Genomic DNA, 21,806 nt, shown 5'->3' with positions numbered 1-21,806 from the left:
GTGCCCAGCTCCAACCCTGGCTCTGCAGATCTCAGGCTGGTGGCTTTGGGCAGGCCACATTACCTCTCTGAGCCATCTCCTCTTCTGCAGACCGGGGGTGTTGGTGGGACCACCTCTGTGCTGTGGTGGGGGATGATGCTCAGGAAAGGGCAGCTGTATTGCTGACTGGGATGATGCTGGTGAGGGGACCATGGACCCTACAGACACTGGCCACCCACAAACCCCAGTGCCCAAGCCATGGGCACTGTCATGGGTCCTGAAGTTGTCCTTAATTCAGAGCACCTTGTCCTGTGCACTGATGCAGAGCCTTGTCCCTGCCAGGAGGGTTGACTGCCCTCCCCACCCCCACCGGTAAGCTGAGGGCTTTGTCTGATTCACTGTTGGACTCCTGTCCCCTTCCTTCCACCCCCTCCACCCCTCATCACCCTGCCCACATCCTAGGATGTCCAGGCAGCAGCATGACTTTGTGACAACAGCTACAAGGAGAGAGACCTGAACCTCAGATCTGCCACACACTGTGAAGCCTGGGCAGGTCTCTACCTTTTTGAGCTTCAGTGTCCTGGCCAAGAACACAGGTAGCAACATGTTTCCCAAGGCTGGGAAGCGGTGCTGTTTCAGCAATTGCTCATTTTCAGGTCAGTATGTGGGTCCCTTGTAAGGTGGAATGACAGTGGCACCTTAATTGAGGCAGTTGATGGATAGCTGAATAGAAGGATGGGTGGATAGATGGGTGGGTAGATGAATGGGTGTATGTTTGGATGGATGAATGGATGGATGGAGAGGTGGGTAGATGGATGGATGGATGGATGGATGGATGGATGGATGGATAGATGAATTGATGGGTAGATGGGTAGATGGATAGGTGGGTAGATAGATGGATGGATGGATAGATGAATTGATGGGTAGATGAGTGGATGGATGGGTGGGTAGATGGATGGATGGATGGATGAGTGGATAGATGCATTAATGGATTTTCATCCCAACATTTAACTGATGACTCAGAGGGGTAACCGGGGATACTCGGTTGTCCTTGGCTTGTCCTCTATGCTTCACTCCTCTCGCCTATCCAGTCAATCCTAGGTTATGAGGATTCCACCTTCTGGTTTTGACTCTGTTCCATCTGACCCTCCCTTCTCTGCCCTCCTCCAGGCCCCTGCCCATCTTTCACGGACACATCAGTCTTCCTCCTGTCTGGCATCCTTGTCTCAGATCTCTTTTCTACCTAACCTCTTGTCTGGCTCCCTGAGTGCCCCCTCCAACAACACACTGCTAAATATGTCACTCTTCTGCTCTAAATTCCTGTCTTCCCTGCTATCTAGGGGTGGTGTTGAAACTCCTTCACAATTTGCAGGACTGTCTCATCCCAACCTGTCTCCCTTCCCATTCCCTGTCCCCTGTTCCCTGATTTGGATACTTGGTACTTACCATTTTATTTAAGCTCCAAGTTTTCTCTGGGTTCTCCCTTAATCCCTTGCGTTTCACCCCCTGGTCTGCCTAGGGATTTCCCACCCCACATTCAGGACCTGAATGAAGCATATCCTTCTTCAGGAAGCCCCCCAATTCCTCTTTAATCAGTCCCCTAGCACAGATCAATGTCTTTCTCCTCCATGAGACCTTTGATGGTGGGTCCAGAATTTGTTAAATCAGTAATAGTCACAAGAATATACAAGTAAGACTATCTGGTGAGGACTATGTGTCTGGCATTCGCCAGGCCCCAGGCTATGTAGTTTCCAGGCATCACCTTAATTTTAAGGCTTTCAAATGTCTCCATGAAGTCCATGGCATCATCCTATCCTTACAAAATAATTTAAGGTACCAAGAAGGGAAACAGCTGAGATCCCTCAGCTCAAGATGGACAAAGCATGAATCACACCCATGCCTGGCTGACTCTGGAGCTTAAGCTTAAGCTGAGTCTCCTGCCTCCCTCCCTTTGAACCTGGTTCCAGAGCCAGCCCAGAGCAGTCCTTCAATAAACAGGCATGCCAGCTCAGGTCAGAGCCCCTTGCAAGACACAGGTTCTGTCTGGACCCTGCCCCAGGGTGGGCTCAGCCCCTGCATGCCACGGCCCAAAGTATGCACAAGCCAAATGCCCCCTGAGGATGGGAGGTTGGAGGACCAGGATATGGAAACCACCTCTCTCTCTCTCCCAGTTCCAGAGACACAAGATCAAGTGCTACTTCCTATCAGCTGGAGTCACTGCCCTGCTTGTCATCATCATCATCATCGTCACCTCTGTTTGAAAGTGATGCCACCCGTGGTGAGTGCCCTACCTGCGCCTACACCATCCATTCATTTGCACATCCACCATCCATTCATTCACCTATCCACCATCCATCTAACCATCCACCTCCATCCATCTATCCATCCACCCATTTATCCACCCATCTACCATCCCTCTGTCCAACCATCCACCCATCCACCATCCACCCATCTATCCATCTGCCATCCATCCATCCATCCACCCATCAACCATCCATCCATCCATCCATCCATCTACCATCCATCCATCCATCCACCCACCCACCATCCATCCTTTCATCCATCCACCATCCATCCATCAATCCACCCACTGTCCATCCTTCTATCCACCCATCCACCATCTGTCCATCCATTCATCCACCTTCCATTCATCCATCCACCATCCACCCATCTCTCCACCCACCCACTATCCATCCATCTATCCATCCACCATCCATTTATCCATCCACCATTTACCCATCTATCCACTCATGCACCCATCTATCCATCAACTCATCCACCCATCTATCCACCCATCCACCACCTGTCCATCCATCTACCTTCCATTCATCCACCCACCATCCACCCATCTATCTACCCACCCACTATCCATCCATCTATCCATCCACCATCCATTTATCCATCCATCCATCCATCTATCCACCATTTACTCATCTATCCACTCATCCACCCATCCATCCATCAACCCATCCACCCCTCTATCCACCCATCCACCATCTGTTCATCCGTCCACCCAGCTACCATCCACCCATCCACCTGTACACTATCTGTTTGTCCATCTATCCACCCGTCCACCATTCATCCTTCTACCCATCCATTCATCTCTCACCTATCCACCCATCATCCATCTTTCTGTCCTTCCTTGCTTGCATCCATTCATTCTTCCTTCCTTCATCATCCTCTATGTGTTTGTTGAGCACCTCCTGTGTGTTAGGCACGGGCTGGGCTCTAGGGTCCCAGTGGTGCACATGGCAGAGGGGTGCCCTGTGTTCTTGCAACTCAGAGCCACTGGGGCAAGGCCACCCTGAAGCCTCCCTTTTCCTAGGCACTGACCTCCAGAAGTTTATGACTGGCAATTCCTCTGGGGCTAGCAATCAGTGCACAGAGCATGCTGGGCCATGTGGTGAGTGTGCATTCGGAGCCCAGAGGAAGGGAATGAGGCACCAGTGAGGAGAGCTCACCAGGAAGCTTCACCAGCTCCTGTAGGCAGGGAGGAGTGGGTACTGAGACACATGGCTGGCACTGGAGCATGGCTGTCCCCAGGACACAGGGCCCTGGGCTGCAGCTGGTCAGGGCTGGGACAGAACATGGGAAGGCCTTTAGTGTCAGTGGAGCCTTTGAAGCATGTGAAGCATGTATATCCATTACTGATACTGCATGCCAAATTAGCTTAATGCTTAGTGGCTGAAACCAAGTCAATGTTTGTTATCTCACAGTTTCTGTGAGTCAAAATTTGGAAGTGGCTTAGTTGGGTGGCTCTGGCTCCGGGTCTCTTGTGAGGCTGCAGGTAGATGTTGGCCAGGGCTACGTCATCTGAAGACTCAGATGGGGCTGAAGGATCCATTCAAAGCTGGATCTGCATGTGGCTGACACTGGTGCTGGCTGCTGGTGGGCTGGAGGCTCAGTTGCTCTCCATAAACTCCGGGAAGGCTGGCAAGGGAGCAGGGTGGATGCCACCCTTGCTCAGTTCTGCAGTACTCAGCTTCTCACTCAAGGCTGCCCTACTCGAGTCTTACTGAGCACTGGAGACTCCCATGGTTGGTCTACTGTGTGCCAGGCCATGCGTTATACATCCATTATCTAAATCCTGTAGCCTCCTGAGGAGTGCGGAAGCAGAGTCCAGGCGTCGGGGCCAGCATGGCCAGGAGAGCATGGACTCAGTAGGTCTTGGATTTGTGTGAAGACACACTGTGAACCTTCCAGATATTGTGTCGCATCCCTGGGGTCTCCCCAGTCAGCTCATCCCCTCACAGCAAGGCTTCTGTGTGTTCACATTAGGCAGGGCACGTGAAGACCCCAAGTGACCTTGCCTCATTTGGGTCAGCTGAGGTTTTGCTACTAAAATCCTGGATGGCAAAGAGAACTCCTGGTGTCCAGAGCTGCTGGTGTTGGGGCTGTGGGCAGAATGGGGGGGCTGGCTGTCACTGGGGTTATGGGCAGAAATGGGGGCCTGGCTGTCATTGTGGTTGTGGGTGTAGTGTGGGTCCTGGCTGTCACTGTTGTGTGGGTGCAGTGGAGGTCCTGGCTGTCACTGGGGCTATGGGCAAGATGGAGGTCCTGGCTGTCACTGGAGTTGTGGGCAGGAAAGGGGTCCTGGCTGTCACTGGGGTGTGGGTGCATTGGGGTTCTTGGCTGTCACTGAGATTGTGGGCAGGATGTGGGTCTTGGCTGTCACTGGGGTTGTGGGTGCAGTGGGGGGTCCCGATTGTCACTGGGGTGCAGGTACAGTGGGGATCCTGGCTGTCACTGCTGTGTGGGTGCAGTGGGGGACCTGGCTGTCACTGGGGTATGGGTGCAGTGGGGGCCCTGGCTGTCACTGGGGTTGTGGGTGCAGTGGGGGTTCTGGCTGTCACTGCTGTGTGGGTGCAGTGGGGGGCCTGGCTATCACTGTCATATGGGTGCAGTGGTGGTCCTGACTGTCACTGGGGTTGTGGGTGCAGTGAGGGACATGTTATCGTGTCTGTTTTCTGGATGAGGCTCAGCAGCTTGCCCAGGGAGCAAGTGAGGTGCTGCAGGACCCCCAGGAAGGAAATGGGCCTTTGAGCCCTAGGTAGGGCCCTGCCATGGGGAGCCCTTCTTGACCCCTGCTGCTTCCTTATGCCAGGAACTGCTGTGGTCCTGCCAGGCTCTCTCTGGAGGTTCTTGGGGAGAACCTCCTTGAGGAGCCCAGGCTTCTGCCTCTATTAGTCCTGGGCTTGGGGCAGTGACCCCATTCCTTCAGCCCCCCAGGACTCCAGAGCCCATGCTTTTTAGCCAGAGGAGTGAGGCTGAGCAGAGTGGGTGGCCTGAGGGGGCTCTGAGTGTGGGGTCTGGACAGAATCCTGTCTCTGGGGGCCATCAGGGTCCCCTTCCCAGCTCTGAGTCCTGGAAGTAAAGGTTCTCTGGGAAAGGATCCACAGAAGAACAAGCAATAGGGGCAGACGCAAGCAGGACAGCGTGGGCTGAGAGATGGGTGGGAGATGCCAATCGTAGCTCAAGTGCAGGAGCCGGGCTGCAGAGAGGACCCCTGCCTGCAGCCGGTGCCGCCTCTGCGATGCATGCTGCGTGTATGCGCAAGCCAGTGTGTGTGCCCGGCCACACTCCGAGCAGTACCCCTCCACTCTCGCCCACACTGGTGTGGCCCCAAGCCAGCCAGAAACCAGCCCTGGACATAGTAATAGTTACTGTGGTGATGGTGACCACCCCTGTACAGAGCTGACCTGTTCCTCCAAATCAGGGTCTCCACCCCAACACCTGTGAACATGGCCTTATTTGGGAACAGGTTCTCTGCAGATGTAATGAGTTAAGATAAGGTCTTACCGGGTTATGGTGGGCCCTAAATCTGATAGCTGGTATCCTGAGAGGAAGAGAGGACACAGAAACACCCACAGAAGAAGGGCACGTGGAGAGGGAGCAGGGATGAGGTGACGCAACCACCAGCCCAGAAACACCTGGCACCACCCGAAGCTGGACGGGGCAAGGAAGAACCCAGCCTGGCACACACGGCCCTGCCAACTCCTCCACCCCAGACTTCACCTCCCGGGCTATGAGAGAACACATGGCTGTTGTTTAGAGCCCCCCGCGTATGGTACTCGGTTGCAGCAGCCGCAGGAAGCCACCACATCTGAGTGACGGGTTGTGGTTTGCAAATGTTACCTATGCTGGCCTCGTCACGGGCGGTGGGGCGGGCTTCACTGGTACCACTGTCCCAGCCTGCAGAGGAGACGGGCCCGGCAGCACATGGTTTGCCTGTAGTCACTTGCAAGGAGGTGTGGAACTGCTCTGAGGCCTGGTGGCCCAGCTGCACCCATGTCCTGTGGTCAGAAGGCAGAGGGCAGGAGCCAGCAGCAGGACTGCAGAGGGTCCAGGAGTGCCTGGCCTCCCAGCAGGAGAGACAGATGGACACGGACAGTTACAGCATAGCCATCCACGTGAGCACCTGGCAGGGGAGGGTTGGGGATGGTTATGGGAGGCGGAGAAGGTGGCTGAGCCAGGGTCAGGGAGCACTGCAGCGCTGGTGCCTTGTCAGTGGAGAGGTCCCAGCAGGATCAGGGCCAAGGAGCAGAGAAGGTGGTGAGGCAGCAGCAGAGGCCAGACCAGGAGAGCCCTGGGTCTTGCTGGAGATTCAGAGTGTGGAGTATTCCAAGGGCAGGCGAAGCCAGGGAGGGTGGGAGCGAGGGCAAGCCATGTCCACATCTGCATGGGTAAGGAGGGTCTGGGGGGAGCAGGGAGGCTTGGCGACCATCAGGGGCTGACAGCAGGGAGAAGTTGGAGAGGCACAGTGGGCCTCAGGGCCGAGCAGGGAGACTCCTGGCAGTTTGGATGTGGGCTGAGGGGAGGTGAACAGGCCTGCAGCCACGCCTCCCTTGGCTCTGTTGCTGGGGTGGGAGCAGCTCCCAGCCTGCAGGCCCATGTGGGGAAGGGGTTTGCTGGCCCCACCTTCACTCCCCTGCTAGGGATCAATCAGGGCCACCCAGCCCCACCCTCTGCCCCACTCCCCGTGGACTTAGCCTCATCGGCATCCTGACTGCTCTGCCCAGACTCACCCAAGATTGTGGTGAATGAAATCACAGGTCTGGACACACCCCATTCAGAGTGGCGGGCGAGGCCATGCCAGCCAGGGAGCTCCAAGAGGCCCCCAGAGAACCCCTGCCTGGCTCTGACAGCCACAACCCAGCTCGGGCTCAGCTCTACCAGGTCATGGAAGTCCACCTCCTGCCTGGCCCTCACAGGAGCTGGAAGAAGTCGAGACAGGGCCCTCCTTTGACAAGGGAACAGTGGCTGCCACCAAGTAGGCCTGGCAAGTGCTGTGAGTCTCCACGGTGAGGAGGGACTGCACCCAGCCAGCCTCATTCATCTGCAGGTCCCAGGACCCAATTCACAACTAATGCGAAGGCTTGTCTGGGATCAGGGGCAGGGCCCAGCATGTGGTAAGGGTCAGAGGTCAGCATGTGGCTAGGGTCAGAGGTCAGCATATGGTGAGGGTCAAGGCTCCATATGTGGCCAGGGTCAGAGGTCAGTATGTGGCTAGGGTCCATAGTCAGGTTTGGGGCATCTTTAGTCATGACAGGCATTAGGGCAAAGCCTGCCTGCCGCACTCGATGGAGCCATTCTGAGTCCCAGCCTTCGTCTCTGTATTGGAGCCTCCCCTTTTCCCACCAGCCACCCCACCCCGGCCTGTGCTGGGGTTTCCAGAAGCCTCTCCAGGCCCCATTGCTTGGTGAGGAGGCCTCTTGCTGTAGATGAAGGATCTGGGCTGGGCTCAGGGTAATGGGGACACAGACCCTACACGCCAGGGTGAGGAGGACGCTGTGGTGGTGGTGCATCCCTCAGGACTGCACTGATGGCTCTCAGAGGACGAAATGGCCCCAAGCAGGCTCTTCAGAAAGCCCTGCCTGGGCTCCCTCGGCGGTCGGGCTACAAGTCGGGGCTGGTGCCCTGGGTGGCAAGGACGTGGTATCGTTCAGATTTCTCAGATGTGGTTGTTGCAGAAATGAGCTGGTGGAACCTTGTAGAAGCGAGGTGAGCCCTTGGGATCTGGGTTTTGGGCGCCTCCTCTCTGCTTATCCATGATCTCCCCACTCTGGATCCCAGGACCCAAGCCCCTGCACCCGCAGAAGCACCTTCCACATTGGTCTTTGGTAGCTGTTGACTTGTCTGTGAACTCCTGGGGGTGTGATCTCTCTGCAGGAAAGGATGGAATGAGTGAGTGAATAAGTGAGTGAGAGTGAATGAGTGAGTGAATGAGTGAAAGAGTGAGTGATGAGTGAGTGAGTGGATGAGTGAGTGAGTGAGCGAATGAGTGAGCGAGTGAGTGAATGAGTAACTGAGTGAATGAGTGGGTGAGTGAATGAGTGAATGAGCAAGTGAGTGAGTAAATGAGTGAGTGAATGAGTGGGTGAGTGAATGATTGAGTGGATGAGTGAATGAGTGAATGAGTGGATGAGTGAATGAGTGAATGAGTAAGTGAGTGAATGAGTGGATGACTGAATGAGTAAGTAAGTGAATGAGTGAATGAGTGAGTGAATGAGTAGATGAGTGAATGAGTGAATGAGTGAGTGAATGAGTGGATGAGTGAATGAGTGAATGAGTGAGTGAGTGAATGAGTGGATGACTGAATGAGTAAGTGAATGAATGGATGAGTGAGTGAGTGAATGAGTGAGTGAGTGAATGAGTGAGTGAATGAGTGAGTGAATGAGTGGATGAGTGAGTGAGTGAATGAATGAGTGAGTGAATGAGTGGATGACTGAATGAGTAAGTAAGTGAATGAGTGGATGAGTGAGTGAGTGAGTGAGTGAATGAGTAGATGACTGAATGAGTAAGTAAGTGGATGAGTGAGTGAGTGAATGAGTGAGTGAGTGAATGAGTGAGTGAATGAGTGGATGAGTGAGTGAGTGAATGAGTGACTGAGTGAGTGAATGAGTGGATGACTGAATGAGTAAGTAAGTGAATGAGTGGATGAGTGAGTGAGTGAATGAGTGAGTGTGTGAAGGAGTGGATGAGTGAATGAGTGAGTGAGTAAATGAGTGGATGAGTGAGTGAATGAGTGAGTGAATGAGTGGATGAGTGAATGAGTGAGTGAGTGGATGAGTGGATGAGTGAATGAGTGGATGAGTGAATGAGTAAGTGAATGAGTGAGTGAATGAGTGGATGAGTGAGTGAGTGAATGAGTGAGTGAATGAGTAAGTAAGTGAATGAGTGGATGAGTGAGTGAATGAGTGAGTGAATGAGTGGGTGAGTGAATGAGTGAGTGAGTGGATGAGTGGATGAGTGAATGAGTGGATGAGTGAATGAGTGAGTGAGTGAATGATTGGATGAGTGAGTGAATGAGTGGATGAGTGAGTGAATGAATGAGTGAATGAGTGAGTGAATGAGTGAGTGAATGAGTGGATGAGTGAGTGAATGAGTGGATGAATGAGTGAGTGAATGAGTGAGTGAGTGGATGAGTGAGTGAATGAGTGAATGAGTGAGTGAATGAGTGAGTGAACGAGTGGATGAGTGAGTGAATGAGTGAGTGAATGAGTGAGTGAGTAGATGAGTGAGTGAATGAGTGGATGAGTGAGTGGATGAGTGAGTGAGTGAATGAGTGAGTGAATGAGTGAGTGAATGAGTGAGTGAGTGGATGAGTGAGTGAATGAGTGAATGAGTGAGTGAATGAGTGGATGAGTGAGTGAATGAGTGAGTGAATGAGTGGATGAGTGAGTGAGTGAATGAGTGAGTGAATGAGAGGTGAATGAGTGAGTGAATGAGTGGATGAGTGAGTGAGTGAATGAGTGAGTGAATGAGAGGTGAATGAGTGAGTGAATGAGTGGATGAGTGAGTGAATGAGTGAGTGAGTGAATGAGTGAGTGAATGAGTGGATGAGTGAGTGAGTGAATGAGTGAGTGAATGAGTGGGTGAGTGAATGAGTGAGTGAGTGGATGAGTGGATGAGTGAATGAGTAAGTGGATGAGTGAATGAGTGGATGAGTGAGTGAGTGGATGAATGAGTGAATGAGTGAGTGAATGAGTGAGTGAATGAGTGGATGAGTGAGTGAGTGAATGAGTGAGTGAATGAGTGGGTGAGTGAATGAGTGAGTGAGTGGATGAGTGAATGAGTAAGTGGATGAGTGAATGAGTGGATGAGTGAGTGAGTGGATGAATGAGTGAATGAGTGAGTGAATGAGTGAGTGAATGAGTAGATGAGTGAGTGAATGAGTGAGTGAATGAGTGGATGAGTGAGTGAGTGAATGAGTGAGTGAGTGAATGAGTGAGTGAATGAGTGGATGAGTGAGTGAATGAGTGGATGAGTGAATGAGTGGATGAGTGAGTGAATGAGTGGATGAGTGAGTGAATGAGTGAGTGAATGAGTGGATGAGTGAGTGAGTGAATGAGTGAGTGAGTGAATGAGTGAGTGAATGAGTGGATGAGTGAGTGAATGAGTGGATGAGTGAATGAGTGGATGAGTGAGTGAATGAGTGGATGAGTGAGTGAATGAGTGAGTGAATGAGTGAGTGAGGGCCCCAGGGAGCAAATCCCTGTCCGAGGGCCCCTGGCTCCTGGAGCCACAAGCCTGGGCCCCAGTAAATAGAAAATTACAGTATCCAGGCAACGATCAATCAAATATTTTTCATAAGCACAAAACATTTAAGGGGTTAAGTGGAGGAGCGTTCACACACCAGGCATTTACAGGACGTGACAATGCACCACACTCACAGCTGCCATTTATTGAGTGCTTGCTGTATGCCAGCAAAGAGTGAGTACTTTACACAGATTCTCTCCGTCAATCCTTCATCTCACAGAATCTTCTATGGGACTGCCAGGTCCCACATTCCACTGCCAGGAGGTACGGTATTCAGCCCGAGGTCGCACAGCTAGCAGGTGCCAGGCCAGGTTTTTAGCTTGGGTCTGGTGACCCTGAGGCCTGGTGGGCTGCACTGCCTGCCGGTTGGGGCTTTGTGCTAGGGTCTGTTTGCCTTTTGGTGGCCCAGGACAGTTCAGTGCATGCCGTCTTTGGGGCGTGACCATGGTGGCACCTTTCACTCAGAAGCCTGGGAGATAACATAGATGCCCCTCTGTGATGAGCAGATCAGAAGCCCAAGGGGGCCTGGTTCCCTGGTCCCGGGTCTGGATCTGGGGCCCCGCCCTCCCTGGCCTAACCTGGAAGCCACCAGGGCCTGACCCTGCCCTCGGGGTGTGAGAGGCTCCCTGAGGTCTCCTGTGGCTCTCCAGAGGCTTCCCCATCCAGATCTCTCCCCGGGACCCAGACCCAGCCTCCCAGAGTTCCAGACTTGGGGCAGATGGAGTTTGCCCTGAGTACCACCTCTGAGGGCAGAGTCTGGCAAGTGGGCTGGAAGCAGAGCCGGGCCGTGGAGGGCACTGTGGAGCAGAAGCCTCCTCACTGTGGGGCCTCAACATGGGGCTTCCCCTCTCTGAGCCTTCGTTTCCTCATCTGTGAAATGGGGCATGCGTGCTACCTTGCAGGGCCACTGAGCATTACAGAGGAGGTCCTGCAGCCCGCCCGGCATCTGGCCTCATTCAGTCACGGCCATGGAGCTCACTGCCCGTCTCTGCTACCCTCGTGGGCTACGTTGCTGTTACGCTGCAGGCGCTCTGCTCTGTGGCCCTGAGGCCCACGGCGGGACACAGCGGTGGTTTCTTTCTGGTGCTCCCATGTGGCCTTTGGGCCAGCAAGACACCAGGACAGAGTGACTGGCCCCAATGGACCCCAGATCCCACCTTTCCCCTCTGTCTCTTCACCACCCCCTGCTGTTCCCAGCTGGCATGTGACTCCCAGCCTGGGCTGGCGCCCATCCACAGTGGGCCGGAGCAAACACACAGCAGCCCACGGGTTGTCCTGGGCAGCGGGCCCTCGGGGTGAAGGAGACTGGTAGCCAGAAGGACGGCTGAGGCCTGGAGGGGCAGGGGGGAAGGGCAGAGCTGTCCTCATAGGTAGGACTCAGGGTCATCCCTGGCATGCAGTCCTGCATCCCTGTCCCCCCAGGACCTCTGCTCTTCTCCCAGGAAATGGACAGGCAGGAAGGCGGGTGAGGGGAGGGGGCCCTGGGGCTTAACTGTGGGCAGCTGCAACCTCTCCAGTAGCAGGGCTGTGTTGGCCAGGAGACCTCGTCCCTGTGGCCCATGGCCTTGGGTTTGAGACCTGGCCAGGTCCACCTGGGCGCCCAGGGACAAATCACCGCATTTCCTGGAGCTTTGGTACCGGAATCTGTAAAGGGAAACAGCCTCTCCCTGAGGGCAAGGTTGTAGATACGGGACTGACCTGCAGGGCCGGATTAGAAGCTGTGCCTGGGGGTGGTAGCAAAAACAAGGCCCCCATTCCTCTCCCCTCCTCTTCCCCTCCCTCCCCTCCATCTCTTGCCATCCTTCTCTCCCCAGCCTTCCTCCTCCTTCCTCATCTCTCTCTCCTTTTCCTCCTGCCTGTCTGGGCAGTGAACCCTAGCATGATATGGAAGGAAGAAATGGGGGTGCTGCCTTCAGGGTCCCCCTCTTAGCAGAAACAGGGATTCTGGCTCCACTCCAGGGAAGTCCCACCCAGGAGGTGACACTCAGGGAACAGGAAGCATCTTCAGCCAACCATGACAGGGAAAAGAAGTTTTGTTTCCTAACTGCAGCAAGAGAGACTTCAGTGGGACACAAGGAGGCATCCCCGGGGTGAAGGCTGCAAAGCTCATTCTGAAATTGGGATGTGCTTGGCAAGACTCCTGCCTCCTTGACTGTCTCCTCTGCCCAAAGCAAGCAATTTTGCTTCCGGGTGCTTCTCAGTAATTGCAATAATAAATTGAATAATTAAGTTAAATCCACAGAAGAGAATTAAATATTAATTTCTAATAAGATATTTGGAAAGTGTCAGCAGTGGAATGTGAATGCACTGGGTGCTCCAGTTGCCCGAGCAGAGCAGGGCCTCAAGGCCCCAGGGCCCTCCTGCACCCAGGGTGGGGCGGGGAGGGCTCAGGGCCACACATGCCCAGCCTCTCACAGGGGGCTGGCACCTAGGCGTTCGGACCCTGAGTGTGTTGGGTGGCAGCCTGTGGGTCTGGCATCAGGCAGTCAACAGGGGCAGATGCCTGCTCATGCTGGGCTCACAGCTCCCTGGCAGCTGAGGCTCGTCATCGAGAGGTGGCCCATGCTATTTGGCAGAGTGGTGAGTGGGATGAGAGTGGGACATGTCTGAGGGACATTGGCAGTGAGCTGAAGGATGGGCAACATTCCCAGCCAGACCAGGCTCTGAGTGGTCTGTGCTCCAAGAGGGCCTAGAAACCCACACAGTGAAGCTCAAGGGAGCCCACGAAGTGGTCCGGCCCTCAACAGGCAGCTCTCCAGGGTGGACACTGGATATGACCTGGTCACAGGCTGAGCCCTGACCCTGGTCACACACTGAGCCTTGACCCTGGCCACACACTGAACCCTGATCCTGCTCACACCCTGAGCCTGATCCCGGTCACACTGAGCCCAGATCCTGGTCATACGTTGAGCCCTGACTCTGGTCACACTCTGAGTCCTGATCCTGGTCACTCTGAGCCCTGATCCTGCTCACACCCTGAGCCCTGATGAGGTCACACACTAAGCTCTGATCCTGGTCACACATTGAGCCTGATCCTGGTCATACACTGAGTCTGATCCTGATCACACACTGAGTGAGCCCTGATCCTGCTCACACACTGAACCTGATTCTGCTCATACCCAGAACCTGAGCCTGGTCACATGGAGCCCTGATCCTGGTCATACAGTGAGCCCTGACCCTGGCCACAATCTGAACCCTGATCCTGCTCACATCCTGAGCCCTGATCCTGGTCATACTGAACCCTGATCCTGGTCACACCCTGAACCCTGATCCTGCTCACACCCTGAGCCCTGATCCTGTTCACACTCTGAACCCTGATTCTGGTGATACCCTGAGCCCTGGCCCTGGCCACACCCTGAACCTTGATCCTGCTCACACCCTGAGCCCTGATCCTGGTCACATTCTGAACCCTGATCCTGGTCACACCCTGAGCCCTGATCCTGGTCACAAACTAAGCTCTGATCCTGGTCACACACTGACCCTAATTCTAGTTACATTTTGAGCCCTGACCTTGGTCACAGGCTGAACCTAAGCCTGGCTATGGACTAGCCCTGACACTTCATTGACGAGGCCAGAAAGCATGGTGCATGCACACTGTGTTTGCCTGGAACAAAAAGTTGATGCTGACATAGCTAAGGTGGGCAGGTCAGAGCCACCTTTTAGGTGATGAGCCCCGTTCAAGGGCTCAGACTCAATCCATCATCAGAGAGACATTGAGGGTGTTTGGAGCTGGGAATTGCCATGGTCAGGGGTGGGTGGAGTGGGAGGGCTGGCCCTGGGGTGATGCCCTTGAGGCAGTGACTGGGATTCAGGAAGGCAGGGGCTGGAGTAGGCAGAGGAGGTGCCATCTGCCCCTGGCAGGCGAGCTGGGGAAGATGGAAGGTGCAGGCACAGAAAGCAGGGACCCTTGCATGACAGCCTCCACTGAGGCTGGAGCAGCCGTTGCTGGAATCTGGGCTCTGGATCCTCAGCCAGGCCTGGAGACTTTTGGGCACCTGGCACAGGTTCAGAGTCACTCGGCCATCTCACCTGCATCTCGTGACCTGGGTGGCTCCTCCCTCGGACTCAGGCCCGGTGTTCAGTGTAGGAGCCCAGATCCTGCAGGTGGGGCAGGGCCAGAGCAGAGGGGCACTGGGAGGTGCTGGGTAGAGCCCGACCATGCACACCCCTGCCAGATTGCCAGTCTTAGCAAAAGCAAAAAGAAACCCGTGTCCCATTCAATATGAATTTCAGGTAAAGGACAAATTATCTTCCAATATAATTAATTCCTGTGTAATAATTGGGATATTTTTACAGTAAGACAGTAATTCCTTGTCTATCTGAAATTCAGACTGAAGTCTTGTATTAACCCAGCAACCTGTGGGGCCCATCCCTGCCAGGCTCCCCTGGCAACCGGTGCCCCTGGAGCCTTCCTTACACCCTAGGGCTCCTTTTCCTGGGACTGAAGACCCACAGGAGCCAGGGAAGGCCGACAAGTCATAGCTGGAGGCTACCCCAGAGATCCCCCCCAGCTGAGGTGGGGGTTTGGAAAAGAGCCAGGGGAGACTCAGCCACTCCCTCAGAGGATGAGGCCTGTCACCTGAGCTATGCCCCCACCCTGCTGGGCACCCTCAGGCAAGCCTCTGCACCTCTCTGAGTCTGGCTAGCTCAGGGCAGAATGGGGGTTATAGAACGAACGAACGAATGAATGAATGAATGAATGAGTGAATAAATGAATGACTGGAGCCTGGGTCATCCAGGTCACACACCAAACTCTGATCCTGCTGTGGTTTGTGGCCTCCCCTGCCCTCCTCCTCTCCCGTCCTGGGGTCATCCAGACCCCAGTCATTCACTCATCCATTCATTCATTCTGTAATCACTGGTTTGAGCATTCCTTGTGCAAGAGGAATGGGCCTGCTCTGGGCTCCCCCCATCCTTGCTGGGGCAGCCACTAGGGAGGGCGCATGAGGGCTTCCTGGGCTGCACCATGGGAAGTGTGAGGCCAGAGTCTGGGGGTCTGGCTGCATGGTTCAAGGGTTCCACCATCGTTGTGGCTGGGCCTGGCAGTGGCCTGTTTGCCCCTCCTCCGGTGTTCCTGATGCCCCTGCTCACCCCTGCCCATGACCACCTGCCCTTGCCTGCCTGCTGTTGGCCTGCTGGCTCTCGTCTCTGGCCAACATTCAAGCTCTCAGCACCATGGACAGCAGCAGAGGGGCCAGAGTCCTTTCTGGGGTCAGCCATTCTTTAAGCAGTTTCTTTCTTTCTTTCTTTCTTTCTTTCTTTCTTTCTTTCTTTCTTTCTTTCTTTCTTTCTTTCTTTCTTTCTTTCTTTCTTTCTTTCTTTCTTTCTTTCTCTTTCTTTCTTCTTTCTCTTTCTCTCTTTCTCTTTTTCTCTCTCTCTTTCTCTTTCTTCTTTTTCTTTCCTTCCTTCCTTCCTTCCTTCCTTCCTTCCTTCCTTCCTTCTTCCTTCCTTCCCTCCCTCCCTCCCTCCTTCCTTCCTTCCTTCCTTCCTTCCTTCCTTCCTTCCTTCCTTCCTTCCTTCCTTCCTTCCTTCCTTCCTTCCTTCCTTCCTTCCTTCCTTCTTTTGTTTCTTTCTTTTTTTTTGAGACAGAGTCTTGCTCTGTCGCCCAGGCTGGAGTGCAGTGGCACAATCTCGGCTCACTGCAACCTCCACCTCCCAGGGTTTAAGTGATTCTCCTGCCTCAGCCTCTTGAGTAGTTGGGATTACAGGTGTGTGCCACCATGCTTGGCTAATTTTTTGTATTTTTAGTAGAGACAAGGTTTCATCCTGATCTGGTGGGACAGATCAGGATGGTCTTGATCTCCTGACCTCGTGATCTGCCCTCCTTGGCCTCCCAAAATGCTGGGATTACAGGCATGAGACACCACGCCTGGCCCTTAGGCAGTTTCTCCATGACCGTTCACCTACCATCTCCTCTCCCTGTTTTATCTCCCCTCTGATGGGGGCCTAAACCCTGGTTCCCTGTTGTCTGGTGTCCAGACCAGTGTGGGGCCCAGGGACACCTGAGGCAGATTTGTTGACTGAGAGGAGGATAAACAACCAGGCAGGGTCAGTGCCAAGTATCTGCCCATTTTACAGATATGGGGGCAGGTCAGAGGGGTTGATCCTTGCCAAGGACTTCAGGCCGGCCTGAGTCTGTGCCTCTGCTCATCTCCCACCCCAGGCTTTGCTCCTCTCAGGCAGGAGGGAGAGTATGGAGCGAGGCAGTGCCCTGTGCCCTATGCCCAGGCTGCTGACCAGTGCAGGGAGGGGCGGGGTGGGACAGGGGGTTTTATGCTGCTGTGCCAGGCCGGGAGGCCGACACCCTCCAGCCCCATCTCCCTGAGAGTCAATTTCCAAAACCCTGCAGTAGCATCTTCCTAGAGACCCCTCTTGGGCCCCCGAGCCTACGGCCAGAGGACGCCAGAGCCCAGGCAGCTCCTCAGGTCCCAGTGACTATACCTGTGTTGCTCAGCCAATCAGGGAGAGCCCGGACCTCATCCTTCCCAGCCCCACACCCCCAGCCCCTGGCCCGGCCCCTGCCTCTCTGCACTGCGCCAGCGTCCGCCCATCTGTTCCAATCCAAAGGTCTCCCCAGCGGCATTCATTCCAGTGCCATATGGCCGAGGCTCAGCCCTCAGAGAAGGGGCAGGGGCACCATGGCGGAGGTGGGAGCTGCTTCTACGCTGGGCCCTAGGGGTGAAGAGACCCAGCTAGGGATCTGGAGGAACTGGGGCTGAGGGGCAGCAGGGAGAGGGGAAGGCTCACGGCCTGGGCCTAGAGGATGCCACGGGAAGCTCTCCCCCTCAGATCTGCCCCGTCACAGGGCCACTCAGCCAGCAGGTGCCACATGCCATCTGCTGAGGCAGGCAGAGGCTGGGCTGGCTTTGCAGAGGGCCCGAGGGCCATCCATCTCTGGGTCCCCAGCCAGGCTTCTCCCGGAATTCCACAGCACCATGAAGCCAGCCTGGGGTGCAGGCGGAGGGTTGGCCCATTGACCACCGAGGCTCCAGAGCTCAGGGAACGTGGCCCGCACTAGATGCTGAAGGGCGTGTCCAGGCCCAGCTGGGTGGGGCTGAGCTGGCAGCCTCAGCAAAGGTGCCCACGTGGGGCTGCCACTGCCAGCCGGCCTCTCGCCGGTGCGTGCTGGGTGGGGCGGGGACTTCCCTCCCAGGCTGCTGCTCCCTTGGCCTGCCCTTCCCCTCTCTCAGCTCAGTCTGCCTTCCAGGTGTGAGGGCAGGGAGAACTCCCTGGTAGGTCATGGGGGACAGCTCTCCTGGGTGTTCTTAGGTTCACAGCTGGGCCCTGCTGCCCTGGCTTAGACAGAGTGTGTGTGGGGAGGCCGAGCGGTGGTGGTGGACAAGGGCAATGGACGAGACCCAGTTCCCAATCTTGGGGGACACACATGGGGATGGGAGGGGCAGTTCTGGCCAGAAGATGGGGGCGTCAGGCATTGCAAGGCTGCCCCTGACCACCACTGCTGCCACCTCTCATTAGACCCTGTCCACTGACACCAGGACTTTGCATTGTGTTGAGGGGCACGCTGAGCACCACCATCCTTGGGGTGCCCCCACCCTCATCCCCAGGCAGTAAGGAAGTGGGGGGTCCCTCCGAACACAGCTGGATCCTGGTGCGGCAGTCACTCTGCCAGAGCAGTGCAGTGCCTGGGAGTTGGAAACAGCCGTGCACATTACAGATTTGTTCACTCGATAGATACACATTCATGGTGTCTGTGCAGGCCCTGGCCTGGGCCCAGGGACACCTCCGTGGACACCTCCGTGGACAGGACAGGTCTCTGCCTGCAGGCGCAACCATCTGGCTAGGAGCATGGACAGAGAGTGTGATGAGGCCACAGGTGAAGCCCCTGAGGTGGGAAGTGCTGGTGGAGGGAGCCCTTATCAATGGGAAGTCCTCATCAGCTCAGCTGCCGTAACCAAGCACCACAGGTGGCTTCAACCACAGAAGAAACTACCCTTTGCCCCGGAGGCTGGAAGTCCCAGATCAGGGTGCTGTCAGGGTTGGGTTCTGATGGGGCCCTTCCAGGCTGCTGAGGGCGACCTCTCCTACATCCTCACGTGGCAGAGGGAGGGCGGGAGCTCTTGGGGCCTGGATCCCACGAGGAGGCTGTACCCTCAGGACCACAGCACCTCCCAGAGGCCCTACCTCTCACACCATCACCCTGGGGGTTATTTTCACGTTTAAGTTTTGGAGGGACACAAACACTCAGACCGTAGCAGGGGCTGGAGTGAGGCTGGTTGTGATTTTAAACAGGCCTCACTGAGAGCGAGGTGCAGGGAAAATCATTCCAGCAGAGGGAACAGCCCGGGCCCAGCGCAAGGTAGACCTTGGGCCTGGCAGAGCCCAGAGAGTTCTGGGCAGGAAGTGAGGGGCCATGTTTTAAGAATGATTGGAGAAATATCCTGAGGGATCCAGGGACTGGGTGCAGTGGGGCACAGACAGGGACCATCCCGAATCCGGGGTGGCGGGGAGAGGAGGTGGTAGGGGGTGGGGCAGCCTCAAGGGGATTCTGGATGTGCCAAGGCCGAGCCCCAGGCTGGAGTGAAGGGTCCAGGGAGACACTGCGGTGTGGATGGGGCCAGGCTTGGGCTGTGGGCGGGGAGCGGGGTCTGCTCTGACTCCAGCTGCAGCCCTGCAGTGGCCGCCAGTCCTCCCTTCTGGGTTCCCAGGGCCAGGCAGGCCACACCCAGTGTCATCGCCTGCTCCCTGGACCTTGGCTATGTCTGAGTTGGCCGGTCCCTGAGCCCTGATGCCCTCAGACCCTGGCCATGCCTCTTGCCAGCCCTGAGGACCCCCTCTCCATACTCACTATGGAGAGCTTTGAGGGCAGGACAGGTGTCTCCAGGGACTGGCACTTTGGGGAGAATCCTGGAAAGGCCAGGGCTTCCCGGGGGGCTGGGCTCTGATGGGGAACCCCACAGCACCAGGTGCCTTGGCCCAGCTCGGCCCTGCAGGAGCTGCCTGCACATCACTGGGCCACCTGCTGGGCACCTGGCTCAGCACCCAAGAGGCCCCTCACTGGCCTAGGCCCACGGCCTCGCCCTGCCCTCGCCTCCCTGCTTCCTGTGGTAATCGGATTTCGGGGAGCCAGCAGTGAGTTTGCCACCAAGTCCTGAGGGGCCCCCTCCCTGGCTGCCTCCTCCCTCTGCTCCTCCAGAAGGCCCAGCTCCTGGCCCCAGGGACTTCGCTGCCCACAGCCCTGTCTCCAGCTGCCTCTGCCCACGGCCAGGCAACTGGCATTTTGTCCTTATTGGACTTTTATAGGGGTTTTCAGTTTTTCTTTTGAAAATAGATTTATTGGTCGTGCAAAAATGATACATGCTCGCTGCAAAAAAGTCATCATGGAAAAGTACGGAGAAGTAGCAGCTGCCCCCTTGCTGTCTGCCCAAGGCTAGAGGGGCACGGGATGGGGCCTCAGAAGCAAGTGGCCTGCTCCCCAGGAGAGGAGCTGGAGGAGGGACATTCTCTCCAGCCCCGGAGTCCACCCAGGATTTCCCTGGCAGGGAAGGATTAAAGAGGGAGGGAGGGAGGGGAGAGTGGGAGGAGAGGAGGAAGGGGGAGGGAGGGGGGAGAGGAAGAGCAGAGGGAGGGGAGAGAGGAAGGGGAAGGGAGGGAGGGGAGGAAGGATTGGGGAGAGGGAGGGGAGGGTGAGAGATGGGAGAGAGGGGGAGGGAAGAGGGAGGGGGAAGAGGAAGGATTTGAGAGAAGGAGGGGAGGAGGAGGGAGAGGAGAGAGGGAGGAGGAAAGATGGGAGAGAGGGAGGGGGAGAAGGAGGGAGGGAAGAGAGGGACGGGGGAGGAGAGAGAGGGAAGGGGAGGAAGAAGGATTGGAGAAAGGCAGGGAGGGAGGGAAGAGAAGGAGAGGGGACGGGAGAGGGAGGGAGAGGGGGAAGGATTGAGAGGGAGGGAGAGGGGGAAGGATTGGAGAGAGGGAGGAGGAGGGGAGAGGAAGGGGCTGGGGAAGAGCGAGGGTCCTCTCGTGGGCCTCTGGCTTTGAAGTCAGATGGAGGGTGTGCCCAGGAGAGGGAGAGCTGGTGGGTGCGCCAGGCAGAGCCTGCTGAATTGGGCCTGGGGAACTCCAGTGGACTCGGGAAGGCTCTAGCCACAGGCGTCCCCAGCCTGGGCACATGGATGCGGCCGGGAGGGATGGATTGGGCAGGGATGGAGTGCAGGGCAGGGGATGGTGCTGAGCGTGGGGACAGGTGACCGAGGCCTGCGTGGAGCCTGACCAGGGCTGGGAGAGTCTGGGCTGGCCCCTGCAGCTGCAGGTGGCCACTCCCCTCTCAGGGCCCTACCTCCACTGTCAGCCCCAGACCAGGCCCAGGTACTTCTCACCCACCCTCTGGCAGCTTGGGCTCTCCCTGTCACCTGGTCAGGGCCCCGTCTGAGCCTCCACTTTCTCATCTGCAGCATGGGCCGCTGAACCCTCAGCTGGCTGTGATGTGGGCTCTCCAGCCCCGAGCACCCATCCTGGTCCGGAGCTGGGAGCTGATGGAGTCCACTGCGTTGCCAGCTGATGCCGTCACCTGGCCTGCACTGGTCCCGAGAGCTTCACAGCTGCCTGCTGTCCCCCCCTGCGCGGACCCCACTCACCCCTGTGTTGGCCCCAGCTGAGCGAGAGCTTCACAGCTGCCTGCTGTCCCCCCCTGCGCGGACCCCACTCACCCCTGTGTTGGCCCCAGCTGAGCGAGAGCTTCACAGCTGCCTGCTGTCCCCCTCTGCGTGGACCCCACTCACCCCTGTGTTGGCCCCAGTGGAGCCCCCGAATAAACCACTGCAACTTATCCAGCCACGCACCTGTCTTCGTCTGTCAGGGACCCCTGAGATGAAGCCTGGGTGGGATCTGGGTGGGAATGGAGGCCAACAGGACTGCGGGAGGCAGGCTGGGGCTTGCTGGGGAGTGAGTGTGGCTGTGTGTGAGCATGTGTATGAACATGAACCTGTGCTCACAGCTGGGGAGGGGCATGCTGTGAGCCTTGCTGTGGTGGTGGGTGGGAAGCTGCCTTGGTTCTGTGTGGAGCCAGGGCACTGCTCCCCGCCTGGGGCTGTCTCAGCCCCCACCAAGAGGGGCTTCATCAAGGAAGCGGCCTGGAATGCCACACCGAGCCCTTGATGGGTGGAGGTCCTTGCCTTCCTCCCTGAGGGCCTAGGACAAGCCCTTGCCCCTCCTGGGACCTCAGTTTCCCACTCTGAAAGCTAAGGGTTGGCTTTGGCCCTGGCTGCTCCCAGGCTGTGGCCTCTCTGCTGCCTGCTGCCCAGCTCCACGTTGGGGGCGTGAAGGGGGTCCCTGGC

The 21,806-nt window shown here is 56.4% G+C and overlaps 1 long non-coding RNA gene across 1 annotated transcript; it reads left to right on the top strand.

The window, feature by feature from the left end:
* The first annotated feature begins 441 nt into the window (after nt 1-441).
* Nucleotides 442-21,302, top strand: LOC123575286 (uncharacterized). The gene is made up of 3 exons (XR_006700554.3): nt 442-635; nt 2,151-2,257; nt 20,925-21,302. It is a non-coding gene; the product is annotated as an uncharacterized lncRNA (long non-coding RNA).
* Nucleotides 21,303-21,806: the final 504 nt, after the last annotated feature.

Source organism: Macaca fascicularis, chromosome 8, assembly GCF_037993035.2.
Source record: "Macaca fascicularis isolate 582-1 chromosome 8, T2T-MFA8v1.1".
In the NCBI taxonomy this organism is placed as follows: Eukaryota; Metazoa; Chordata; class Mammalia; order Primates; family Cercopithecidae; genus Macaca; species Macaca fascicularis.
This window is presented reverse-complemented; position numbering and strand designations above follow the sequence as displayed.